This window comes from Balaenoptera ricei, chromosome 18 (genome assembly GCF_028023285.1).
Source record: "Balaenoptera ricei isolate mBalRic1 chromosome 18, mBalRic1.hap2, whole genome shotgun sequence".
NCBI classification, from domain to species: Eukaryota; Metazoa; Chordata; class Mammalia; order Artiodactyla; family Balaenopteridae; genus Balaenoptera; species Balaenoptera ricei.
The window spans coordinates 11292665-11318578 of NC_082656.1; the positions used below are offsets into that span (position 1 = coordinate 11292665).

Below are 25914 nucleotides of genomic sequence, written 5' to 3' on the forward strand. Positions count from 1 at the left end.
ATTGATAGTCCACATTCATGGTTTTTCCAAATAAAATTCTGTTGCATGTGTATAGCAGTGTCATACTTGGCTTTTGCCCAAGCTGCTACTCAGAAACCAAAGGAAGTTACAGAAGGATGTTTTTACTAGGACTAAAAATGAAATAAATATTATATATTTTCTGTAGATACTTATAACCACCTAATGTTCCCCAATGTACTGGAATAAGTGTCCTTCTTTATCACTTGCTGGCTTAGTATGAGAAATATTTTATTTCTTTTTTTAAAGATTTATTTATTTATTATTTATTTATTTATTTATATTTATTTTTTGGCTGTGTCAGGTGTTAGTTGCGGCGCGCGAGATCATCGCTGAGGCATGCAGGATCTTTTTGTTGCAGTGAGCGGGCACGAGGCGCGGGCTTCTCTCTAGTTGTGGCATGCCGGTTTACTCTTCTCTAGTTGTGGCATGCAGGCTCCAGGGCGCGTGGGCTCTGTAGTTTGCTGCACACAGGCTCTCTAGTTGAGGTGCGCAAGCTCAGTAGTTGCAGAGCGTGGGCTTAGTTGCCCCGAGGCATGTAGGATCTTAGTTCCCAGATCAGGGATCGAACCTGCCCCCCTGAATTGTAAGGTGGATTCTTTACCACTGGACCACCAGGGAAGTCCCAGTACGAGAAATATTTTAAAACTAAGTTCTCCCACAAGCCAGAAGTCTGCTGGAATTGTCACTCCAGGGTATGTTCTGCTCTCTTTTCTCCAAGAAGTTACTCCAGTTCAAGTGTGAATTCAGGTCACATGACTACTCATGTTGTTCTCTGTTTACCTGATTCATCTTCAGCTTGGAGGTGTTCTCTTTTGGACCATGAGGGTACCTACCATACCCCTTGGATTGGTCAAAAGGGTCTAGATTTCCCTCCTAATTTACCAAAAATCCTATCTATACAAACAGAGGCCACAGGTGTTGCTATAAGATTTCAAATCAGTGATGTCCTCTTTTAATGCACTAACTTCCCCCTTTCCAGATAATCTTTGCACACACAGAAACTCATCCTCAGAGGAAGAGCTTGTGTCTTATTTGATATCCTCAGCACTTAGCATGGTGTCTGTTGAAGGAATGAACACATGATTGACTAATGAATAAATATTGAATTATTCTAACTGAGTAACCCACCCTCGTCATTGGAATTCACCCTCTGCTCCATGCTGCACGAGAGGCACCAACACAATCTTTATCTCAATATCTGCCCTACCTTCAAAATATAGAGTTAAGCATTCTTTCCCTAAAGAATTAGAGAGGCACAGCAATTGTCCTCCTAACCCTATTTATTCCCACTAAGCAGAAAAATCAAATCACTTAGGGACTCTCAGAGTTTAGCATTGACTGTTTTCAACTAAGAGAGAGCAAATACATTCACTGCTTCTCCCAAACTCTACACCCTCTAAAAGCCTACTTTCAATTTTCCTGGAGCTATTCCTTACCAATAACTTTATGGCACCTCCTGTACACAATTCTTCTTTCCAGCATTTTCTTCTATAGCTTACCTTAAGTCTGAAATGCTTTTAACTAAATGCCTGGGGATGTGGGTAAGTACAAGCCTGGGAAATTGTGTCTAGCACTACTTCTTCGTAATAGTTTCAGATATTCTTCACTTTCATTGAATCAAAATCAAAATAAGCATTACCCAGCCCTAAATTATAAAATAATTAAAATTATCTTCTTTGCTATTTAGTTCAAACATGGGCCAAATTCAAGACTTTTCCTATAGAAGTAAAGTCCCAGAGGACCAGATTACAAGTCAGCGAAGACTGGCTCTGTTCTAATATTCAATTTGCTTTGATTTTAAGAAAAGTAAATAACTTCTCTCTCATCTTTTTCCATATTGAAAAATAAGACATTTTCTTCCTAACTGATAAAGAATTGTGGCGATTGGTGAGATGGTGGGTCTTAATCACACTGAGTATCACTTTACTTAACCAGTAATAGCTTCTTGGCATCTCTGGCACATGGTTCTCCTTTCAAACATTTCCTTCTGGAGAGACTACATTAAGGATGAAAAGCTTTTAACTAAGTGCACAGAGAAGAGAGGCAGCCTTTTAAATCATTTATAGAAAGGGATTAATAACAAACATTTTTAAAACATCCATAATTAAAACAATTCATGCTCTAGGAAAAAATAATAACACTATATTACTCTCCTAGGGAGAGACAGAGAGGCAGTTCTGAGCCAATTTCTATGAAGCAAGCCTTCTCCTATCTGTCCACTGCTTTTTTCGTTCAAAGTCTCACAACAGCCTTTTAATGCAATGTTAGTAGCCTCAGCTTATATAGGGTAGAGGCTAAATCTTCAATACACCTGGCATGCTATTTTAATAAAAACAATAGGTTTAATTAAAAATTTAAACCTATATTGTTTTCATATGTAACATAGGTAAGATTTTTGGATCTCCTATAATCAGAAATCTCTTCATGAATTCTACCTACTACTGTGGCCCAAAGGCAGATAGCAGGGTAAGTTCACCACAAGAAAGAAGAAGTTATGATATAGAGAAAGCCACTGTCAGAAAGAAAAAGGAGAGGAACCCAAGGAGTGTGTGGAAAGGGGAAGAAAGAGATGGAGAGGGAGGAAAGCAGTCACATGATTGTCAGGAGTTCCCCCTCAACTTTCCGCTCCTGTCTCCCCACACCCCAGCCTGAGTCAAGAAGCCAGTGAGATCCCCACGGGAAAGCCAAAAGCACAGAGATTATTTTCCCCATACTACGTTTGTAGCCTTAGAAAAGGGACTGCTTCTCTAGTGCCCTCAGCACCCACCTCCTGGAGGCTGCCCCAGGAGCTGGCAGTGGTCGTGAAGCAGAGTTAAGCTGAAAATCTGAGTTAATGTCCCTGGGCTGTGTTTGGCTTCCACGCAGCGTGGGAAAGACTAAGTTCCCGCAAAGCGGTGGAGAATCAGACCACGAAACTTCCTAGAGGGAGTTGCTACACCAAGAACAAAGTGATATCATCACCAGAAAGGCCAAGGAGGCCGTGAAACTCAGCTGGGGCCCTTCAGCAGAGAGGGACCACTGAGCCCAGGGAAAAGGTCAACAGCAGATGCCACTAGTGGAAGTGGCAGCTGGTGAAACAAGGGACAGCATCACGGCACAGGTGAGCAGGGATCCAGGGGGTGACACGAAGACATGCACAAAGCCACCATGAATGTGGTCACACAGGGGGAAGAAGTCTGAACATTTATCTACAAGCTGCAGCCTTTTCAATCACTTATAGAAAGGAATTAATAACAAATATTTTTTAAAAACCCAAAATTAAAATAGCTCATGCTCCACACACAGAGCTCCACACACTAAACACAATATTGTGTTAAACCAAAAGACATAGAGAAATCACTCCTGGCAGTTTAAGACTTTCCCTGCAGCACAGAAGGACTCATGGCAGTGATTAGATCTGTTTCAGGGAGTAAAGTGTTGAGGAATCAAATTACATTTTCTTTGCATAGTTCAGTCATTGTGTGAGTAAATATACAGGCCAACTACAATGTGATTACAAAGACACAATGCTGAGGGTGTGACTATCCATAAAACAAAGAGACCCCCTGGAGATTTTCCTTCTGTCAGCCGAGATCACTGGCTTCAGACAACTAAGTCAAAGCCACAAAATAAATACATCCTCACTATTTTCTACAGTGTGGTTTTAAGTTATAAAAAATTCATTCTCAGTTCTGTGGTCTTAACACTCTTAGAAATTAGACTTTACCATAGAGAATATTTTCTCCAAGATCACATTCTAGACAGCCAACCCTTCACTTGTGTGCCACCAAATTTGACCATTATGTAAACTTTATTTTTCTTTCTAGTCAAAGTGCTTTATATAAAATAAAATGTTGAGTTAAAGGGATTATGATGCAACAGACTGGATTTCAAGGGTAAAACTTGCTGTGAATAAAGAGATAATAGTTATCATCTAATCACGACTAGAGGAAGATTGTGTGTTTACTAAAATAGGAGAGAATTTTGTTATGAATATATTTGGGACAGGAAATTGTTCTATTCAAATTGTGACATAGAGCTGAAAGGCAAACCAGTACAAAGAAAGAAAACTGTAGATATTTTTATAAGTCCTAAGGGACATCACTTATCCTTTGATTCAATAAACATTTATTGAACCCCTACTAGGTTCCAGGTAATTCCCTAGGCACTAACAATGCTGCAGTATAGATATAGAAAGCATCTTCCTTCAAGGAATTTATATTCTGGTTGAGGAAACAAGCAATACATAACTGTACAAAAAAAAAAGTCAAAGAGTGGTAAGTACTATGAAAAAAATCAAAATAAAGCAAGTTAAGAGGAAATAGGGAGGGAGCAGGAATTTTATAGAGAGTGGTCCGGGAAGTGCTCCTCATAAGTTAATTTTTGAGTAGAAGTCTAAATTAAGTGGGGAAGAGATTCACGCAAAGATCTGGAAGAAAAAGAGCATCCATACACAGGAAATAGTAAGTACAAAGGCTCTGAGGTAGGCATGACTTTGTTATGTTTGAAACAGCTAATAGGACAGTATGGCTTGAATGGAATAAATGTAGGGATGATAGAAAATGAGGTCAGAAAGTCACCAAGGGTCTGTTCATGTGAGACCTTTTATGCCAAAGTAAGACATTGGATTATATTCTAAGTGTGACAGGGAGTCATCAGAAAGTTTTGAGCAAGGAAGTATCCCTGTTTGATACCAGATTGTATCCCTGTTTAAAAAAAAAATCACTTCATCTGCTGTATGGAAAATAGACTAAGTGGGACAAAGTGGAAACAAGGAGATCAGCTAGGTGGTTAGTGCATTAGTTCAGAAAAAAAAGATAGTCGCTCAGACCAAGGTAGGGGCAAAGGAAGTGATGAGAAGTGGTCAGATTTATGATATATTTTTAAGACTGAGCCCACAGCACTTGCAAATAAATCAATGTTGGATGTGAGAGAAAAAGAAATCCAAGTTGACTTTTAGGTTTTGGCCCCAGCAACAGATAAATGGTGCTGATATTTACCAAAATGAAGAATCCTTAGGAAGGGTCTTAGTGTGGGGATAGAGGGAAAAGTGTATGTTTTGAATTTGTTGAGTTAGAGATATCTATTAGACTTCCAAGTACAAATGTTGGGTTGACTACTGGATAAAAATGTGTAGCATTCAAGAGAGACTGGTGCTGAAGATAGAAGTTTGAGTTATTAGCATGTGGGCTGAATGAGATCTCCTGACCAGCAAGTGTAAAGAAAAACGGAAAGAGGTTGAAGGATCCAATACTGGATCATTCCAAATTGACAGATTAGGACATGAGAAAGAACCAGTAAATAAGACCGAGAATACGCAGCGAGGGCTGTAGGAGGAAACCAGGGGATGTTGTCCCAGAAGATAAGTGAAGAAAGTATTTCAGAAAAGGGGGCATAGTCCTAGTTACTGACACTGAGAGTTTGAGTAAGCTAGGGACTGAGATTCAACCACTGGATTTGGTAACATGAAGGCTATTCATGACTCAGATAAAAAAGTTTCAGTGGATTGAGGAGAATAAAAGCCTCATTAAACTGAGATTGATACTAGAGGTGTTAACTTGAGTGTAAGGATTAGAAAGAGAGAAATAAAACAGTCTTTACTCACAGATGATGTAATTGTCCACCTAGAAAACCGAAAGAATATATAGTCAAAGTATTATAATCAATAAGAGAGATCAATACTGCTAGATATAGGATCAATGTGCAAGAATCAGTAGGGTTACTATACAGAAAAACAAATATAAAGTGAAAAAATATTAAGGCTGTTTACAATAGCATCAAAAATATAAGGGATTTAGGAGTAAAATTGTAAAACTTTATTGAAAGAAATTAAAGACCTGAATAAATCAAGAGATAAACCATGTTCATGTGTAGAAAGAGTCAGTTTTGTCAAGATGTCCATTTTTTCCATATTAATTGGATACTTCAATGCTATTCCAAATTCTCAACAGGGTTTCTCATGGAACATCACAAGCTGATTTTAAACTTACACAGATATGCAAAAATTAAGAAGAGCCAAGGGAGTTTTGAAGAAGAAAAACAGACGGCAAGACTCATAAAACTGTAATAATTTTTAAAAGGTGTGATAATGGTGCTACAATGGACAAACAGATCAATAAAACAGAATAAAGAGCTCATAAACACATCCAAATATATGGATACTTGATATATGGCATCACTGACCAGCAAGGAAAGAATAGACTACTCAACGTACAATGCTGGGTTAATTGTTATTCAAATTAGAAAAAAATAAATTGGATTGTTACCTAACTATATACAAAAATCAATTCCAGATACACTGAAATCCTAAATGTGAAAGGCAGATTTTAAATCCTCTGGAATAAATTGTGAGAATATATTTATAATCTCAAGATAGACCAGAATTTCTGAAACTAGACCCATCAGAAAAAAGGAGGGGGAGAGAGAGAGAGAGAGAGAGAACCAGAAAGGAAAAGATTGAAATATTTGACTACATTAAAATTTTATATTTCTGTGATTCAAGAGTTGCCATAAACAAAGTGAAAAGACATGTCACAGCCTGAAATAATATATTTGCAAGGAATATAACTGAGAAAATATTGATATCCAGAATATATAAAGAATTCCAATGTCGATAAGAAAAACAACCTAGTAGAAAAATGGGCGAAAGTGTTAAATAGATATTCAAAGAAAAGGACATCCATAGTGCCAGTAAATATGTAATAAGATGCTCTATCTCACTAGTAATCAGGGAAATGTACATTAAAACCATACTAAGATACTTTTCATCTATCACATTAGCCAAAACCAAAAAATCTGACATATCAAGAGATGACAAGAACGTAGAGAAGCAAGAACATCTCATTTGCTGCTAGTAGGAGTGAAAATTGAAACAACCACTTTGAGATCAATTTGGCAATATCCTGTCAAGTCAAAGATGCACAAACACTATGACTCAGCATTTAACTCCTGTATATCACAAAGAAAATACAGGAGTATACAATGGAGACAGATAAAAGAGTGTTCATTGCAACATTACAAGGGCAAAAATTTGGAACAACGTAGATGTGCATTAATAGGAGAATGAATGCATAAATTATAGTATATTTAGATAATGTATTAATACAGCAGTAAAAATGAATTATCAGTTACATAATTCAACATAGATAAATATTAAACAAACATCATTGTGAAAAAAAAAAGTTACAAAAGGCTATGTACAAAGCTTAATAACCTAAAACAATAATAGATGAGTATATAAAAGACAGAAAGACAGACAGACATGAAAATGATAAACACCAAAATCAGGCTAGTGTCTGTGTTACTTTGGTACTCCATGAGAGGATTAGATGGCAAGAAACTTTTAGGGAAAATGGCTGGGAAGGATAAAGGGGAAGAAGCAGAAGTTATCAGGAAAACCCTTCACACCCCACGGCAGGATTGGCACCTGTGAAAGGAGAGGGGGAAAGAAGAAGGATCGGGTGAGAGAGATTCACATTGCAGCAGGGATGTAAGAATGTCAAGGCGAGGCCATTGAGGAATCCTTAAGCCAGTCCATCTTTTATGCAAGTCTTTGCATCAAAGAGAAGTGGGCCTGAACCTGTATCCCCCCCATGTACAGTCATTACTGGGAGAAACCTGGGGGAACTTATACGGTGGTAAATTCAGAAGAGAATCATCTGGGACCATTATCAACTATGTTTCCCGCAGTAGGAGAACTGAGTATCCCAGTTTTCCCGGTGCCGCATGAGCTACCTCTGGGGTAGGGCATAAGGGAGGGGATTGTGATCCAGGAGAGACAGAAATAAGCTTTAAGTGTGTTTGTAATATTTTACTTCTGAAGCTGGGTGGTGGGGACATAGATGTTCACTATACTATTCTCTTTAATTTGGGGGGGGGGCGGTGAGGCAGGAAAAATGGGACGTTAAGAAGCTGATACACTGAATGTAGCTTCCCTGAAAATTTGCTATGATATGAAGTACAGCAACAGGATTAAGGGATAAAAATATTACAGCCTTCTTCAGCTGATCCAATTTACAGGGAAATTTGACAGATAAAGAAGAGGGAAAGTTGCAGGAACAAAGTCACTGAGTGCTGACTGGGGATGAAAGGAAGGAGTTAGCCCTAGATAGGAGCATAGTAAGTTTATCCACCCTTGAAAAGAGAAGGCTGAATTTATGGTAAAGCTGAAGATAGAATAATAGATTTTGTGGTGGGAAGACGAGGAAGTTCTCTAATGACTGCTTTTATTTTCTCAGTAAAATGAGAAGCGAGCTGATCAGTTGAGAGTAAGGAAGAGGAAAGTGGTTTTGGAGGTTTGAGGAGAGTGAAATTGCCAAGGAGTCCCAAGGGCTCACTTGAGGTTTGTGGTCAGAGATTCAAAATGATATCAGTCAGCAAAGTTGTGTGCTTTCTACCAGCCATAAACAGTTGCCCAGAGGCATGCAGTTGGTCCAGAGAATGGAATATTGGGTTTAACCAAAGCGGGGTTTTGCCAGGCAAGTACAATGAAGAAAGATAAGGCCAAGGAATTTGAGGCTGCAGGGAAAGTCACTATTATATGACGGACTACGGGAAGTGAGGATACAGTATCATTTAACTTGTTTTCCTTTCCTTTGTATTTTCTGTAAGCTGGAAGTTAGAGCTAAAAGCTTGATTAGTTTCAGTTAAGCATTTTTGGCAAGAATACTTTGTAGGTGATGCTGTGAATTTCATATTGCATCACATCAGGCATCACATAGTTTCTGGTTGTCCCACTATTTTTGATGCTAAGATTGATCTCCATGAGAACAATAAATAACTAAGGTAATACCTTGCAAATATCCCATTTTGAATATGTAAATTTCTTCACTGTGTCCAAGAAAAAAGTCTAGTTATCAAAAGTAGGATGCAAACACAAAATGTTGGAGACCTGCTGTTTGAGAAGGTTACAGAATTTTTGACATTGAAGGACTCACAAGCCAGAGGGAGTTTTAGAGTCATTGTTAGAAGCGCAAGACCTAAGTGTGGGGAAGACTGTCGAGAATAGGAGGAAGTTATGCATTATTTTATCCCTTCCATTACTCTAAGCCTGAAACTAAATGACAGCTGAACTATAGATGTTTCCCTGAAAAAATATCCCTGGACAGGCTAAGTATAATTTTATAATGCTACAGCATGCTGGCAAACCAACTAGTTCTTGGATTGCATCTTAAAAATAACATCAAATGTTTGTAGAGGCTCCTGCTGCTTTTTGTAAAAAGCCTGAGAGGGCAAAGGGCAAAGAAAGAAACATAATTAAAATGCATTTTATATAGCATGTCAAGGAGCTCATTGAGAAGTAGCAATGGTTCCTTAAATAGAGAAACTGATGCCAGCAGTCATTTGGCTAGCACAGATAGCAAAAATTAACTTATAACACACATTTCCTATTTCTAGATTTTTGCCATTGAGCAAGCAAAATTAATTTAATCAACATGGTATAGAGGTGTTCTACCTGCTAACAGTGATTATCTGAAACTGAAGTAGTCTTTCTAACCTTAAGGGCCGCCTGATCCTGTTGGCAAAGGTACAATTGTCAACCATCAGGCCAAAGACACCCAGAGTCCCTCACCAGGCCAATGCATCAATGTCTACTGTGTATGCCTAAACCAAAGGGTATATTTTAGGGTTGTCAAGATTACTCATATATAGTTCAGGCTGGTGTGTTTCGGTTCTATATTCACTGTATTGTACAACACTAACATAGGCTGCATCTGGGCCAAGAGGAATCATTTCTAAACCCAACGGCATTTCTGAATCACCAGGGAGCTTATGAAATTACAAATTCCCAAACCTCATCTGATTGTGATTATATTGAAAAATCTATGAAGGTGGTAGCCCAGGGCAGAGTGTTCTCTATCAGTGGAATCCACTGACAGAGAAGGTCCCCACAAAAATGAGATAGTTTAACTCTGCTTCTCTCACCTGTAGGAACTCTGGCTAATTATCAGTTCAGGTCTGTACCCTCTGATCAGATTAAGTGTTTAGAATTCCCAAGAAAGATTTAGTACCCAGGACTCCTCTCCAAATGGAACTATTGCTGGGGTATCTTGAACTGCTCATGGGAATTCTGTTAAGCACAAACCTTTGGTGCAATGAAAGGGCAAGAAATAGTGCATCTTTTTTTAAAAATGAGAGTTTATATTTGACCTTTCTTTGTCACTTTGATTTAGGTAGGTCCTTTAAAAACAACATATAGCTGGATTTACTGTTTTATCCCAACTTATTGCTATCCATCTTTTGGTAGGTTAATTTAGTTTGCTCACAATGCTCTTGAAAAGTAATATAGTTCATTTTACTTTCCATCTTCTTTATGTTTTTACTTGTTGCTTTTGTGGTTTCCTTTCAACCACTTTGTTACTTTTGTTGTATGGGTCAATTATTTTTATCCCTCCCCCTCTCCTTACCAACATTAATTTGGAAATTCTCCTATGCTTTTCAAATTCGCTGATGACATACAAAGGTAATAATATTACCTCCATCAAGATATTGTATTTGCCAACATCCCCCCAAATCCAGAAATGAAACAAGATTGCCTTTACTTCCCACCTCCAATCCCCTTTCCTTAGTCCTGCCCTCAACTTCTTCCTGGATTTTGCGAAGACAGTTCAGAATTTCAGCTGGGGGCTGCCATTTAGTCTTCCATTACATGTCTCTTCTGTTTTAAAGTTTATGTAGCACTTGCATTGTTATTTTTCAGTAATATGATCATTATCCTTTGAGGAGGTAGATAGATAGGTAGGTAGATAGATTAGATGGATAGGTAGTCAATTGACCTTATTTTATTCTTGTTGAGAGAAGAAATATTTACATTCTTCACCATAATGACTAATATCTTCCAGTTTTTCTTAATTATACAATCTATTGAGTGGAATCAATTCTATTTTTTCAGTAATTTTCTTTCCTAAGAATTTTTTTCAGATAGTGTCTATGAGTGGTACACTCTGTTTGCTCTGTTAGATGAGCAATAACTTATCAATGTATTTAGAGCTTAGATTGCAGTCTGTTTCTCCCAGAAGACTGCCTTTCAGCTCTCATTGTAGCAAATGCAAATCTGATGCTGGTTGTCCTTTCTTTGTTAGTAGCTTTCATTGAATCTAGAATTCTAAAAGATTTTCTCATGATTCCTGAAATTCAGAAATTTAATCAGGATATGTCTAGGTGTGCTTACTATGCATGGGCCTTGTAAATCCTTTCGATATATGATATCAAGTCTTTTTTTCATTTTTTTTAAGCCTAGGGAAATTTTCTTCTAGAAATTTTTTAATTGTTTGCTCCCCCTCCCAATCTATATATTTTCCACCATTTGAACTCCTTTGTATTCACAAGTTAGGCTTTTTGAAACTATCTTCTAAGCCCCTCCTAATTTCTATTTCTTTGTTTTTTTTTCTCTACATAGTAAAATATTTCTTTCTATTATCTTCTGTAACTCTCAGTGATGGATTGTATATTTTTCAGTTTGTTTTTAATTTTGGAAATTACAGAGGTTATTTTTTAATATCTAGCAATGTTCTTCCTATAATCTTATTGCATCTCTGTGAGGGTTCTCATTATTTTTTTGATAAAGTTTTTGTCATTGTTCTATTAGCTCATGTCACCTGGTTACTGACCTTGGACTTCCTCCATCAGGTCACCGTAGCCTCTTACGAAGGGTATGATTTTTTCTTTGCCTTCTCTACCTCCAAAACATGCTCTAAATACAGTCTCTTCCCACTGCCCCCACTGCTAACACCCTAGTCCCATTCATCATCATGTCTCCCCTGGATTTCAGGGACAGCCTCTTAACTGCCTCCAGCCCCGCCCTCCCCACAGCAGCCAGCATGATCCTTTTAAATTTGAAGTCAGATCATGTAACTCCTCTGCTCCTTTTCCTGCAAGGGCTTCCCATTTCACTCAGAGTAAAAGCCTACAAAGCCTTACAAGGTCTGGATTGGGTTATTTCTCCTATTACTCTGCCTCAGTCCTCTGCTGCAAACAGAAGCAATGCACCTTTTGCTTACCTGAAAGATACTAGATGATTTCCTGTGTTACAGTTTTTGCACTGGCTGTTCCCTCCTCTTGGAAAGCTCTTACATCTTGGCTGATTCCCTCACTACCTTCAAGTCTTTGCTCAAATGGCATCTTCTCCATAAGGCCTGCTCTGACTGTTCTATTTAAAACCATAATTCATTCTGCCCCACACCAATACTTTTATCCTTTTTACACTGTTTTTTGTGTTCTATTTTCATCTTTACCATCTTACATAAATTGCATATTCTTTTTGTTTATTATTTATTTATTGTCTGTCTCTCCTGCTAGAAGGTAAGCTCCATGAAGCAGAGATCTTTGTTTCATTCACTGATGTGTCCCAAGTGCCTATAACAGTTTCTGGAGCACACTGGATATTTAGGAATCATTTGTTAAATGATTATCAAGTAAATGATTTTTAAAATTATTCGTTGTCCAAGATTTGTCGGTTTCTTTTTAGGCCACTTGTTTTTGCTGCTTCTCCTCTGTGCTATTTATTTCCTCAAATATCTGACAGTCCTGAGATATCCATTCATATTTATGAATGAGGGCAGCTGGAATGGCATATCTCTGCAAGTACAAGGGTCTGTTTCCTTCAATGGGAGGGCTGGCTGCAGGAAAGTCTTTCATGGGGGTGCTTGGAGATAGAGCAGATGCTTATACTTGGACCACACCCAACCCCCAGCCTCTCTGATCAGGCTAAAATGATAAGGGCTACATCCTTTGTGCCTACACCAATCCTACACCTCAACAGAACAATTAATTTCTTTAACATACAGTTCTCTGAGTTTAGTCTGAGGATAAACAGACACCAGGAACTCTGTTTGTATATTGATGATGAAGGAAAGTAGGAAGGAAAGATGGAGGAGGTAAGAGTAGCACATCTGTTCTGAAGATGTCTCTTCAACTTATCATTTCAGTGGGTCCCTCCTGGTACCCACTGTATGATGTCTCCAAGTCTCTCAATGAGGAACCATTCTGCCCTGCAAGGGATAACTCTCCACTGCAGACTTATGTGCATATGTGCGATGAAATGCCCTCCAGTCTAGGTTGTTCCTCAGTATAATCCCACCATTTTCAATCTTCCAGAAATTCTCTGCTGAATTGCCTGGTATTTTGATGCCCCAGCCTACATGACGTTCTTCACTGCCTATAATGACTCTGTTCCGTTTTGTGTATTTTGACTAGCATCTCTGTACAATTTAATTAGAAATGTGAATAAAGGAATGTTTAGTCCTCTATCTTGAACCAAAGGCCAGATGAATCTCTGCAGAAATAGTACTACTTCTTAGGAAGAAGAGAAAATATTTACCTGAAGCAGAGAAAATTCTTAAGTTTCACTTCAGTTTCTTTTTCCTTTTTTAAACTTAGGTAAAATTACATTTAATATATTGAACTTTAAGTTAATGCTTTTAAGTATCCAAAAAGAAACTGCCTGTGTACACACTGGAGAATGCAGTCACTACGATTCCTAAACCATTCTTGCACAATAAATGATGATCATATTCCATACCACTTTCAAACTGATGGACAGAAAGGTGTGAGAGGTGATTAAAGGCATTAGAATGATCCTACCATCCATCTTCAAACTCCGTCATCACATACCTGATGTCTGTGTCATACAAATTCATGAATCTGGTTTATCCCAGAATTCTTCATAAAGATTATATAAATCCTTCACTTTAATATGGTCTTTGTATTTGCAATACCCAAAAGACAATGGCAAAATTGATTTCTATAACGAACTCTGCCATTTAAAATTACAGTGTATTTTATCCTTGGTGATAACTACAAAATGATAAGCTGACAGTTTTTAAATGTATGTCAAATTTCTTTTCTGATCAACAAATTGAAAAATATTTCTAAATGTACTGCCTAGTGATAACTGACAGTTACTTTAGTATTCTTAGATCTTTGATTCAAATATGTCAGAAATCTAAAGAAATGCACTTCAAAATAAATTTCTTGAAGATGAAAAATTTCTTATAGACTTAATTCATTCTAGTGGTTCAACTGCTCCTTGTTTCCCCAAGTTAAATATAAAATAGAATAAACATCAACTGGATTACATTACAACAAAAGTGATACAGGAGACTGTGATGTTACATATGAATAGTTACTGCAGGCAAGTCTCTCTAGAAAAAGCACAGTTGTTACAATGAAGATAGGGGCTGCTCTTGAAAGAGAATGAGAAGCTCTCCAAGTGATAATTTACAGGGTTTCTTCAAGGCATTGATCTAAATTATACTTACCTTGAAACCAATGAAACAGCAATGTTCATTAACAAAGTAGGCGGCTGCCCACGTGGCTTAATTTGAAGGTTGCTCGAGCTCTCTCTTTTAATGGAAGGTCACGGTGCTTGGAATCCACAAAATCTGACCCACTCTTTGAGCCTTTCAGGAGGATCCTAGGAAATATTGAAAAAGTTTCTTGGGAGAAAAGACGGAGCTTTGAGCTAGGAGGGATCTGAAAGGTCATGTATGCCTGATTTTTGCACCAATTATTAACTAGATAATCTCCAGCAATAAACTTTCTCTTCCATTTAATGCTGTTGTAAATCAAAAATCACTCAATCTCTCTTAAGAAAGAAAGAGAATTTATTTTAAATTCAGTGAAATATCATAGGAAACCAAGAAAAAACACCCAGGCCAGAGGATGGGTTGAACCCAAGGTAACTTTGGGGGCCAGTCATTTTCTAAACTCCATTTCTCTCACCATTTCTCCACATCTTAGAATGCCTCTGTCATTTTCCTTTGTATTGTTCAGCTTCTCTATTTACCCATCTTAGACATGACCATAAATGGCAGCTCCCTATTTAGGCCTGTAGATCCTTAAGTTAGGGACTCTCTGCTGGATTTTTTTGGTTCCCTGTCCAAAGAGAAAATATCAGATGGTCTTAGCTCATCTTTTCAGGCCAGACCATCCACTCCCATCTCCGGTCACTGGCAAGCAATGAGTGGACCAGTCCTGATCCAGGGGTTCACCTTGGCCCAAATCCTGCAGCCAGGGGGAGCATGGTCACACAGACAGTAGGTCCATCGCAGGGGCCGGGGGGCAGGAGATGAAAGTCTCTAGCACACATTCTTCATCTCATTTTTTTCTTCTGTAAAATACGGGCAAGCAAACTGTTCCATAAATTTCCCTTAGGATTGAGGTACTTTACTGACTTTTTACTTATATAAACTTAGAATGGCATATTGTCCTTCAGTGCTTTTGGGAAAATGTCACCAACTTAATTCATTTAATATAGTTGACATCTCTGATGGTGACTGTCTTCAAATTTGATCTTCATTGCAATGTTGGCATACGTAAGCGATGGCTCCAGAAGACGTAGATATTGCCTGAACTCTGGGAACACCTTCTTGAGACCAATTTATTTGTAGAAGATTTTATAGTTTACAAAGTGCTCTGTCATAGATGCCATCATTTCATGGGGCTTCCCTTCTGAGGCCTGTGTAACTATTGCTGCTGTATCTCCTTTGCCCTGAGGCCAGAGCTCTGCTCACCAGCTCTGCTGATGCTACTTCTTTAAGACAGAAGGCTGCCAGAAATGTGATTCATGATTCAATTCTTATTTTTTAAGTGATAAAAGTAACTCCATAGGCAATACTAGTGTTGCTGGAGGAAAACACTCAGGATGGGGGCACTCTTGGAAGTCAGGAGGCTGGAGAAGCAGTGGCCCAATCCTCGAGTAAAGGAGAAAACTGCGGAGATTAATATAGTTCAGAAACTATCTTGCAGTTTTCTGATGATCCAAAGCTCAAGGGGTTACCTTTTACCCTTCCTTATTTCAAACTTCTCGATTATCTTTCATTATGGATAAAAATCTTGGATAATTATTACCATATTTGCATTACTTCAGAGGTTAAAAAAAATAGCCTGATACAATGGGGAAAAGATAGTTTCTTCAGCAAGTGGTGTTGGAAAAGTTAGACAGCCGCATGTAAATCAATGAAGTTAGAACCCACCCTCACAGCATACACAAAAATAAACTCAAAATGTCTTAAAGACTTAAATATAAGACATGACACCCTGAAACTCCTAAAAGAGAACACAGGCAAAACATTCTCCGACATAAATCGTACCAATGTTCTCTTAGGTCAGTCTCTCAAAGCAATAGAAATAAAAGCAAAAATAAACAAATGGGACCTAATCAAACTTACAAGCTTCTGTACAGCAAAAGAAACCATAAACAAAACGAAAAGGCAACCTATGGACTGCGAAAAAATATTTGCAAATGATGCGACTGCCAAGGGCTTAATTTCCAAGATATACAAACAGCTCATACAACTCAATAACAAAAACAAACAAACAACCCAATTGAAAATTGGGCAGAAGACTTAAATAGACATTTCTCCAAAGAAGACATACAGATGGCCAATATGCATATGAAAAGATGCTCATCATTGCTAATTATTAGAGAAATGCAAGTCAAAAGTACAATGAGGTACCACCTCACACCAGTCAGAATGGCCATCATTAAAAAGTCTAAAAATAATAAATGTTGGAAAGGGTGTGGAGAAAGGGAACCCTCTTACACTGTTGGTGGGAATGTAAATTGGTGCATCCATTATGGAAAACAGTACGGAGGTTCCTCAAAAAAGTAAAAATAGAGTTGCCATATGATCCAGCAATCCCACTCCTGGGCATATACCCAGACAAAACTATAATTCAAAAAGATACATGCACCCCTATGTTCATAGCAGTGCTATTTACAATAGCCAAGACATTGAAACAACCCAAATAGCCATTGACAGATGAATGGATAAAGAAGATGTGATACACACACACACACACACACACACACACACAATGGGATATTACTCAGCCATAAAAAATGAAATAATGCCATTTGCAGCAACATGGATGGACCTATAGATTATCATACTAAGTGAAGTCAGAAAAAGAAAGACAAATACCATATGATATCACTTATACGTGGAATCTAAAATATGACACAAATGAACATAGCTACAAAACACAAATAGTCTCACAGACATAGAGAACAGACTTGTGGTTGCCAAGGGGGAGGGAGGGAGGGTGGGGGGGGTAGGGATTGGGAGTTTGGGATTAGCAAGTGCAAGCTAGTATATATAGGATGGATAAACAACAAGGTCCTACTGTAAAGCACAGGGAACTCTGTTCAATATTCTGTGATAAACCATAGTGGAAAAGAATATGAGAAAGAATATATATATATATATATATATATATATATATATATATATATATATAAACTGAGTCACTTTGCTGTACAGCAGAAATTAACACAACACTGTAAATCAACTATACGTCAATAAAATCTTTTTAAAAAGAAAAAAATAGCCTGTAATCAGTCTTCTCACAGCTCTCTTAAAGAAGCAGGTGCCCTGCAAAAGGTACCTGTTTTAAAGACTCATCCACAAACTATCGCTCTCCTTTTCTGTGGGTCCTTTCTATTCAGAAAAGAAACATCACATATAATTGGACCAGTGAATTGTATCTAGGATTCACCTTTAAGTATGAATTTTAGGGAAGCGGTATAAAAGCAACTAATAGCAACTTGTGTTGTATGTGTTTCTTATTAGATTCTCAGTTTCCAGACTCATCAAATACTAAAGTTCTTGGAGCAAAAACCAACCCTCCAGAACCTGAAACATTTACTTGGAACTATACTCAGAATATAAAGAGCTAGGACAGGAAAGAAAAACAAGTCAATATAACCACAATATTCTGTTTCTCCCAAAATATGTGTTCTGAAAGAGAAATACCGAGAGGCAGTCAGACGGAGTCTGCTTCGCCTGTGTTTTGTTATAGCCCTTTGGACTACCCCTGCCTTTGTGCAAATGGTAGCAAGTGTTAAATTACCACCCACTGGGGGAAACCATCCTCCGTGGGATCAGGACTAAAGAGACCCCGATCTAGTACTGCCTCTGCCCTTAGATAACTGTGTGGCTTGTGTTTCTTATTTAACCTCTTGATCTGCTTGTCTTAAAATGGGATCATGCAGCAGTAGCTGATCTACTTACTTCAATAGGCTGCTTAAGGTATAAAATAGGATCATATAAGCAAAACTATTTTGAAAATCTAAGAACTGCTATGCAAAATCAGAAATGCAGTGAAGGAAGGATATTTTTGCTCAGAACCCAAAGAGTAACATTATTTTTTTGCTCTTATCCACTGAAAAGAAGACTCAATCTAACTAATTTTCTTTTCTTGGATATAAGCAGTTTGGGAAAGACCACCATCCCACCCAGCCCCTTAGACTTCTGCTGACACTTTCCTCAACAGACTTGAAGATTTTACTGACACTTTCCTCAAAGCCCTTTTGGCTTCTGACCACAGCCCAGTCCCAAAGCCAATGCCACATGTTTTAGGGTTTTGTTATAGATAGCCATCTCCTATGGGATCTATGTATAGGGAGTCAAATTGTAATACTTGTAATCCATTCTCTGCATACATACACACACACCCACATCTGAACTGGCAGGGGATTATAATAGCACCCCTTTTTAAATAGCTAATGGGACCACTTATGGTGACAGTAAGTAGCTTCTAATTATTACTGCTGAAAAAAATGTCCTTTAATGTTTTCAATTCTGCTGTCTACCTTTCCTAATACTAAAGGTTCTGAATCCCTGACTGTTCTTCATACCTCAGTAGCCTAGCAGCAAGGCACCAAGTTCAAATTTTAAATATATCTGCCAGATTTTTAGTGTGCTTCTGTGGGTGCACGTATGCTGACAGGCAAAAAAAAAATAGTCTTAATCACAAGCAATCACCTTAACCATTTGGAAGAGACACTATCAGTGTTTATATTTTGAAAAATCAATACTTCTTTCTATATAAATAGGCAAACAAAAGCTAGACAACAAAATTCAAACCCTGATTCCAGATCTTTATTCATAGACTGACACACAAGCATCCAATACCACTGTAACTTCACTGCAAGCAGATTATGTTTAAATGATTAATGAAATTCCAAACACAGAAATTGAGAATTAGAGTTAAGGAATTGCAAATACAAGTTTATAGAAAAAAGTCTGTCTATAAATCTTAATGGAATTCTCCAAAGAGGTTATTTAAATGATAAAATTTAGAGCTGCTGCCCTAAATTTCAAGCGGAATAAACATTAAAGCCTGACTAACTTCATCATCTGCAGAAGTTAGAGCCTCTACAAACATGTGTCGTCTATCACGCAGACACTCAATAATTAAACAATCCTAGAGTTGGAATGAAATTGGAAGATCCCTTAAGAGTACTAAATGAGATAGACAGTATAGGTGAAATGTATATACAAGAGCCTAATATACAACCTGGCAAGTTGTAGGCACCCAATAAATATTTGAATTGAATCTATTTCATTTGTCACTGACTGAAAGTAAATATTTCAGATAAAACACCTGCAACAAGAAACACTTTCCCCATAATTCAGAGGATACAGATTAGCGAACACATACATGAAACACATAGTAATAGTATCATAGAAGTAGACAGCGGCACTGGATTTAGAGTCAGAAAAACTAAGTTCAAGTCCCAGCTCCACCACTTACCAGCCATCTGACACTGGAAACTTCACTTAACTTGTCCAAATATCCAATTGTTTACTTGGAAGAATGGGAATAATAGAATCTCTTCACATATTACGTAGTGTTATTATAAGCGCAAAATCAAGTGAGATAAATTTTTGGAAAGAATAACATAAATCTAAGATACCACTGTCATTTTTGTTACTGTACCAGTGTAGTTTTACCCTCTGAACATTCTGAAGAGCAGGTTTGAAATATGACAGGTTCAGCTGCAATATTATAGGAAATCTCAACAGAGATATGGAAATTCGTACATGCTTGTAAAATACTTTCCCAAAGGTATACTGTATTGTAAGAATAATAAATCAATATAAATCAGATAGAACAGATAAATTTTACACTTAACACAGTAAATCGTTCAGGGTCCACACAGTTTTCATCAAAAAAGTTTGCTTAAGATTACAGGCAAACAGCTCCACAGTAGCCTAAATAGAGAGAAATATAACAATGACCTTTAAACCATCCAGTGACTCAGTAGAGAAGTTTATCAATTCTGGAACAGTTTTGCAAATATTTTTTGAATAATAGATAAATTGGCTAAGCTGTAAAATATAAATCAGCTTCAAAGAGGCTGATATAAATAATTTTGAAAAGAAAGTAAATATGTGTCACCCAATTCACCATAAAATAACTCTCTGAAAAACGTGTAGATGTTTTAAAAATAAAAGGCTAAATCACACATCAAGATACCTTTGCAATAGTTGGGCATTTTATTTTTCACAACAAAATGCTAAACTATGAAGCATGGTTTCCTAGTAACAACAGTAATACTAGGTAAATAAAATAGAATTCAGCTTCTAGCAATCAGCAACAATTCAGCTTCCAATGAAAGGTTGAAATCACATAGACTTTTTCATTTCCATTAGAGTATTGACTTTCCAATGGTAGAACTATTTTTTCAAAATTTGGAGGAGACATTGAAGTGGTGCCCCAGTGTTCCCTGGACAAGCTTGGTCCTTCCTGGTCAGTGTGTAATTATGCTCAACAAGGTCATCCTTACCCAGGGAATGAAGAAGGAGGCTTCCTACATGGCATAAAATTTGAAGGACCAAGACCAACCTCATCTGTACTCACTGATGTCTGAAATTCCACACTTAGAGGGAGTCTTTCTTTTTGTTTGACTGGGGTTCTTTGTTTTGTGGGGTTTTTTTTTTTTTGCCTTTTATGTAAGGCTTCTGGTCCTAAATTTTAAAAATTGCAAATGTTCCAATATGCACCCTGGTGTCCCAAGTATAAAATTTGACCAAATTAAATGCTGGACGTGTGTAAGAACTGTACTAAGAGGAACAGGCAGAAACTGATAGATAAGAGATATGTGTAAATAACTTGGTAGCTGCTACTACTAACATGCTATGAGCCTGTACTGCTCCATAATAAGGAGTTTAGCACTCAACTGATGAGAAAATAAGTCTATAGACATAATTTTTCTACTATACTTAAAAAAAAAATCTTTGATACTCATAGCCAGTCATCTATCACCAATCACTAGCAGAGAAAAAAATGGTACGTAAAGAAATAACACTGGAAAAACCCAGAAATATGATCTCTTAAAAGTTTTATATTTATTCCTTTTGACATGTAGAAACAGGAAGAAATACCATATTTTCTACTAGGAAAATTATTGTTCCTGGGAAGTAATGATATAACCTATGCTATTGTACAAGCCTCATCATGTTATATAGGAGACCCACCATTTGTTCATGTTTGAGAAGCCCTATTAGTTATCTACTCAAAATTCATTTCTCTCCAAACATCTTTCTTCCTGGAAGATCCCTGATTTGGTTTGTTTCATTTGTCCACCCTACTTCCTACGGTCAAGTGCTTAGGAAGGATATTCTAACTCCCAGCTGAGGAGTAAATGCTGAGTACTCTATGTTAATCATGGAAACCCCTTGCCAGACTACCTTAGAAATGGGCATTTGGTACAATTTTGATCAAAGAAACATAAGATAGAGGCCTACTCTGGAAACTTCTTCACTGATTTAAGAAACAAAAAGACACAGAAAAAGATACCCTTTTATAGTAGAGAATGTTTTGTCCAGGTGTAATTCCTGGAACTTCTGTGGCTGTCTCGTGACCAAGAGGAACACTATCCTAAAGATGAGCCAGTATAATAAAGATGGCAGGACATAAAGATGAAAAGAACTCAGATCCTTTATGTCAATGAGCTGCTGAATTAACCAACCCTGAAGCTGGTTTATGTCTGGGCTTCTTACTATGTAAGGTAATACATATTTTTACTATTCAAGCCAATTGAGTGGTATTCAGTTGCAAATTTTCTATTATTTGCAGTCCAAGAGCAAACGCAAAGTTGCATTCTAACTACTACAGAACATATGTTTATCACAGCAAAACTTTTGAGAAGTCTCTTGTAATATCCTTATGGATTTGATGGAGAAATGTGGATTAAAGGATAATTTAATTTAACTTAACTTAATTGATCGGTTTAAAGAAACAGCTTTACTTATTTGAAGCTGAAGAACAAGAATAAAAGAAACAAAATTGAGAAGTTAATGGCAACTATTGAAGACCAGGAGAAAATGTGAGTCCAGACCCAATACGACAAATTATTAAGAAACATTTTAGAAGGATGTTTGCTCTCCTAATTCAGCCTCGCTCTCCTTCGTTTATAACTTGTTCATATATGATTGTGCACATGCAAAAACACACAACCTAACATTATACACAGCCACAGCATTTCACACTCTTCAAGACTTTCTTTGCAAGAGCACTAACTAGCTTGAATTATGCTTTAAACAATAATCTCTATGCATTTGCAATTACTGTAGAAATCACTGATAGCCTGGACAGAGTACTTCGTACTTCAGCCTCTCTGAAAAGTCCTGTGCCATGATGATGGCAATGTAGAATACTTGGAATTAAAATCTAGTCTCTATATAATTTTCTCATCCTTCAATGGACTGTTTAAGATATTTTACTTCCCAATGCCTTCTCCAATGCCACTCCATGTTCCCTTTTACTAGTCATGCATGTAAACATGTTAAAGCATGAGATGCAAGATTTATGCTTATTCTTAACCATATACAACTAAGTATCTATTATATGTTTTCTAGAAAACTTAGCAATTCAAAAGAAATCATATGTGTTATGAATTAAAGCGATAGGTCCAGTTCGATTGAGGGGAGAAATAGAGATGCATTGTTTTCAGAGTACAGAGAGGAAGCCAGAGTTATGACCTACCAAGGCTTTGTTCAGACTCAAAGTCCCATTCACTACAAGGCAAAAACTGGCTAATAATAATATAATAACTCATTAAATAATAAAAACCAAAATGCTAGAGCTTTACTTTGTTATCACAACAAGCCTCCAGGTTAACTCCTCCACATGGACTGAGCTCTTAGTAAACATTCTTAAACCTCCTCATTTAGATTGGGTTGTAAAACCAAACTGAGACCTGATGTGAAAACTGAAAGCCTGAAAATTCATGTATGAGCCCTAGAGAAGACAAATTTAAATTACTACTTAGAATTTTAGAAAATGTGACTACAAGCACTTGAGTAGTTATTTTCATCTAAGCTTAAATGATCCAGTCAAGAGGTCACCAACCTCTATTCTCCCAGACTGTAGTAATCACTGCCTCATTCGGCTCTAAGAGAAAATTATTTATAAGAAATATAGTGTTAGAGATATCCAGGATAATAGCTTCTCTATGTCATGTCTTGTATGATTTATAGGAGATTTGTGCATTGTTACAGTGTGTTAAATACAGAAAAAGGAAGAATGAATATTATATCAAACTACATGTGCATATGTAATGGAATATAGGAAAGTTTCAAATTCTAAATTTTAAAACTCTATTCAATAATAACTCACTGAGCACACACTCTATGTACTGTTATGTATTTTATGCTATGTACTGATTTTTTAAATCACATTTATCAGAGTCCTACACTCAAAAAAATCTTATAACATCCTCATAAGGGAAATATAATTGAATGGCTAAGAGAAGTGGTTCTCAACCTATTTTCAGCCCTAAATATTCAACATGAACTAGTCACATCACATATTTATGGACCATGGGCCTGAGCCTAATACCAAAAACGATACGAATTTTGGGGAGCCTGGAAGTGAATGACTGTATTTTGCATTTGGCAGTCAGTCCAGAGGGCAGATGGCAGACTCTGGAGGTTTAAACATATTGGCTCCAAATTTTTTGACACATCTTATATCAAGAGATGGGTCCCCACCCCATGAATCTGGGCAGGCTTGTGACTGCTTCAATTAATAGATAGACGGAAAGTGACACTATTTTGAAGGCAAGGTCAGAAAAGGCCACACCATTTCCACCTGGTTCTCTTTTGAATTCTTGCTCTTTGGATGTGTCCTTTCAGGACACTCTCTGGGACCCCAGGTGCTACATTGTGAGAAACCCAAGCTCACGGAGAGCTGGTCTGGTTGACAGCCCCCTACTGACTCCTGCTTTTGAGTCATCCAGCTGAGATGCATATATGTGAGAGAAGAAACCTCTAGATCAGTGGTTCTCAAATTTTAGCATGCATCAGAGTTACCTAAGGCCCTGTTAAAACATGGAGCCCAACTGCTAAAGCTTCTAATTCTGTAGATCTAGGGTAGGACCAGATAATTTGCATTTCTAAGTTCTGCGATGATTCGGAGACCATACTTGGAAATGCTGTAGAAGATTGGAGCCATCAACTGATGAGACCCCAACATCATGGAACAGAGACAGCCATCTTTGCTCTGTCCTGTCCTGGCTCCTGGCCCACAGAATTTATGAAAAGAATTATTCCATCTTTTTCCATTGGAGAAGGGATGAATGAAAATGAATAAAATGACATTCATTATAAGAAATTTTAACTCACTTGAATTGATTTGATTTTTTTTTAAACATCTTCATCAGAGTAGAATTGCTTTACAATGTTGTGTTAGTTTCTGCTGTATAACAAAGTGAATCAACTATATGTATACATATATACCCATATCCCCTCCCTTTTGTATCTCCCTCGCACCCTCCCTATCCCACCCCTCTAGGTGGTCACAAAGCACTGAGCTGATTTCCCTGTGCTATGCAGCTGCTTCCCACTAGCTATCTATTTTACATTTGGTAGTGTATATATGTCAGTGCTACTCTCACACTTCGTCCCAGCTTACCCTTCCCCCTCACAAACTTCAATGCCTTAATGACTGGCTTTAATTATTAATGGGATGCAGCACAGTTCACAAGTGATTACAAAACATCACTGCTTACTAACCACATCTGGGAGCCTCCCCTCTTTAAGAGAATGGGCTTTGGAATCAGTAGAGCTGGCGTTGAATCTCACCTCTGTCACTTACATGTTAACAGGACAGCTGGTGAGGGAGGGGGAGGGACCTATGGAGTTTGTGTGCCTGCGTTTAAATCCCAGATCTGCCACCTTCCAGCTCTGTGTGACCTGACATAAGATATTTAACCTTTGTTTCTCCATTCCTAGAATGGCCTGAGAATATTTCTATGATCATTAAATGTGATAATGCCATTAAAACAGTGCCAGACACTGCAAAGTCACTCTGTAAATACCTTTTGAAATGTTACATGTTCTTAGATAGGCTTTTTACCACTCTGAGAATAGAGCTTCAGGATATTAGAACCAGAATAACAATATCTAACTCACTAAGGTGATTGTTAGGATTAAATAACAGACAAACAATGTACTCAATAAATGGCAGTTAACTATTATTATTATTATTGCTATGAAACAGGATACCACCAAGTACAGAAAGCACAAGTAAGCAAGTTCTACTCCAATAAAATACAGTTTGCATGTGGGGGTGAGATGATTGATAGAAATACACAAAGTACCTTAGCCTGGCACTGATCAAACACTAAGGGAGTATGTGTTATTTAATGTTCAATGTAGAATCAAAGGGATCACTGAAAGTCCATTCACATATGCTCTGAAACTGGATGGAATAAGAAGTGTACTAAATCATCACAGATTCTGGCCACTGTCCTCTTAGTGTCAGATCCTGGCAAATCTGAATCAAGCAGCATATAGCTTTGTTGTTTTCAAGCGACAGCATTTACTCTTCTTTCTCTCCTTTGTACCCAAAGTACAGGTTCTGGGTACCATTCCCACTAGACCTTGTGTAATGAGTTATGAGATGGGCAGCAAATCCTTTGGAATATTAACCAATAATGAAGATTTTAGCTAATAACTCTGAGATAATACCTTTCATTAGTGAAGAAGGACTTTAAAAAGCAAAGAACCTTCAGGGACTCACAGAATAAACCTATGGTAATGTAATGATGGTTGAGGAGACTGCCATTTTGAAGCAAGATTTTCTCAGTTCAGTTAAATCATAGCACAAAGGAGGCTACTC

General features: G+C 37.5%; 1 protein-coding gene across 10 annotated transcripts in view; it reads right to left on the reverse strand.

Moving 5' to 3' along the window:
* Nucleotides 1-25914, reverse strand: part of LOC132352370 (uncharacterized) — a 515897-nt gene that overhangs the window by 428101 nt on the left and 61882 nt on the right. The window contains exon 1 of one of the 10 annotated variants that reach the window (XR_009498699.1): nt 14259-14402. The exons of the other annotated variants lie outside the window; for them this stretch is intronic. The gene's annotated coding sequence lies outside the window, so the exon portion shown is untranslated. Of the gene's footprint in view, nt 1-14258; nt 14403-25914 lie in introns of those variants that run through there. 10 annotated transcript variants of the gene reach the window in all.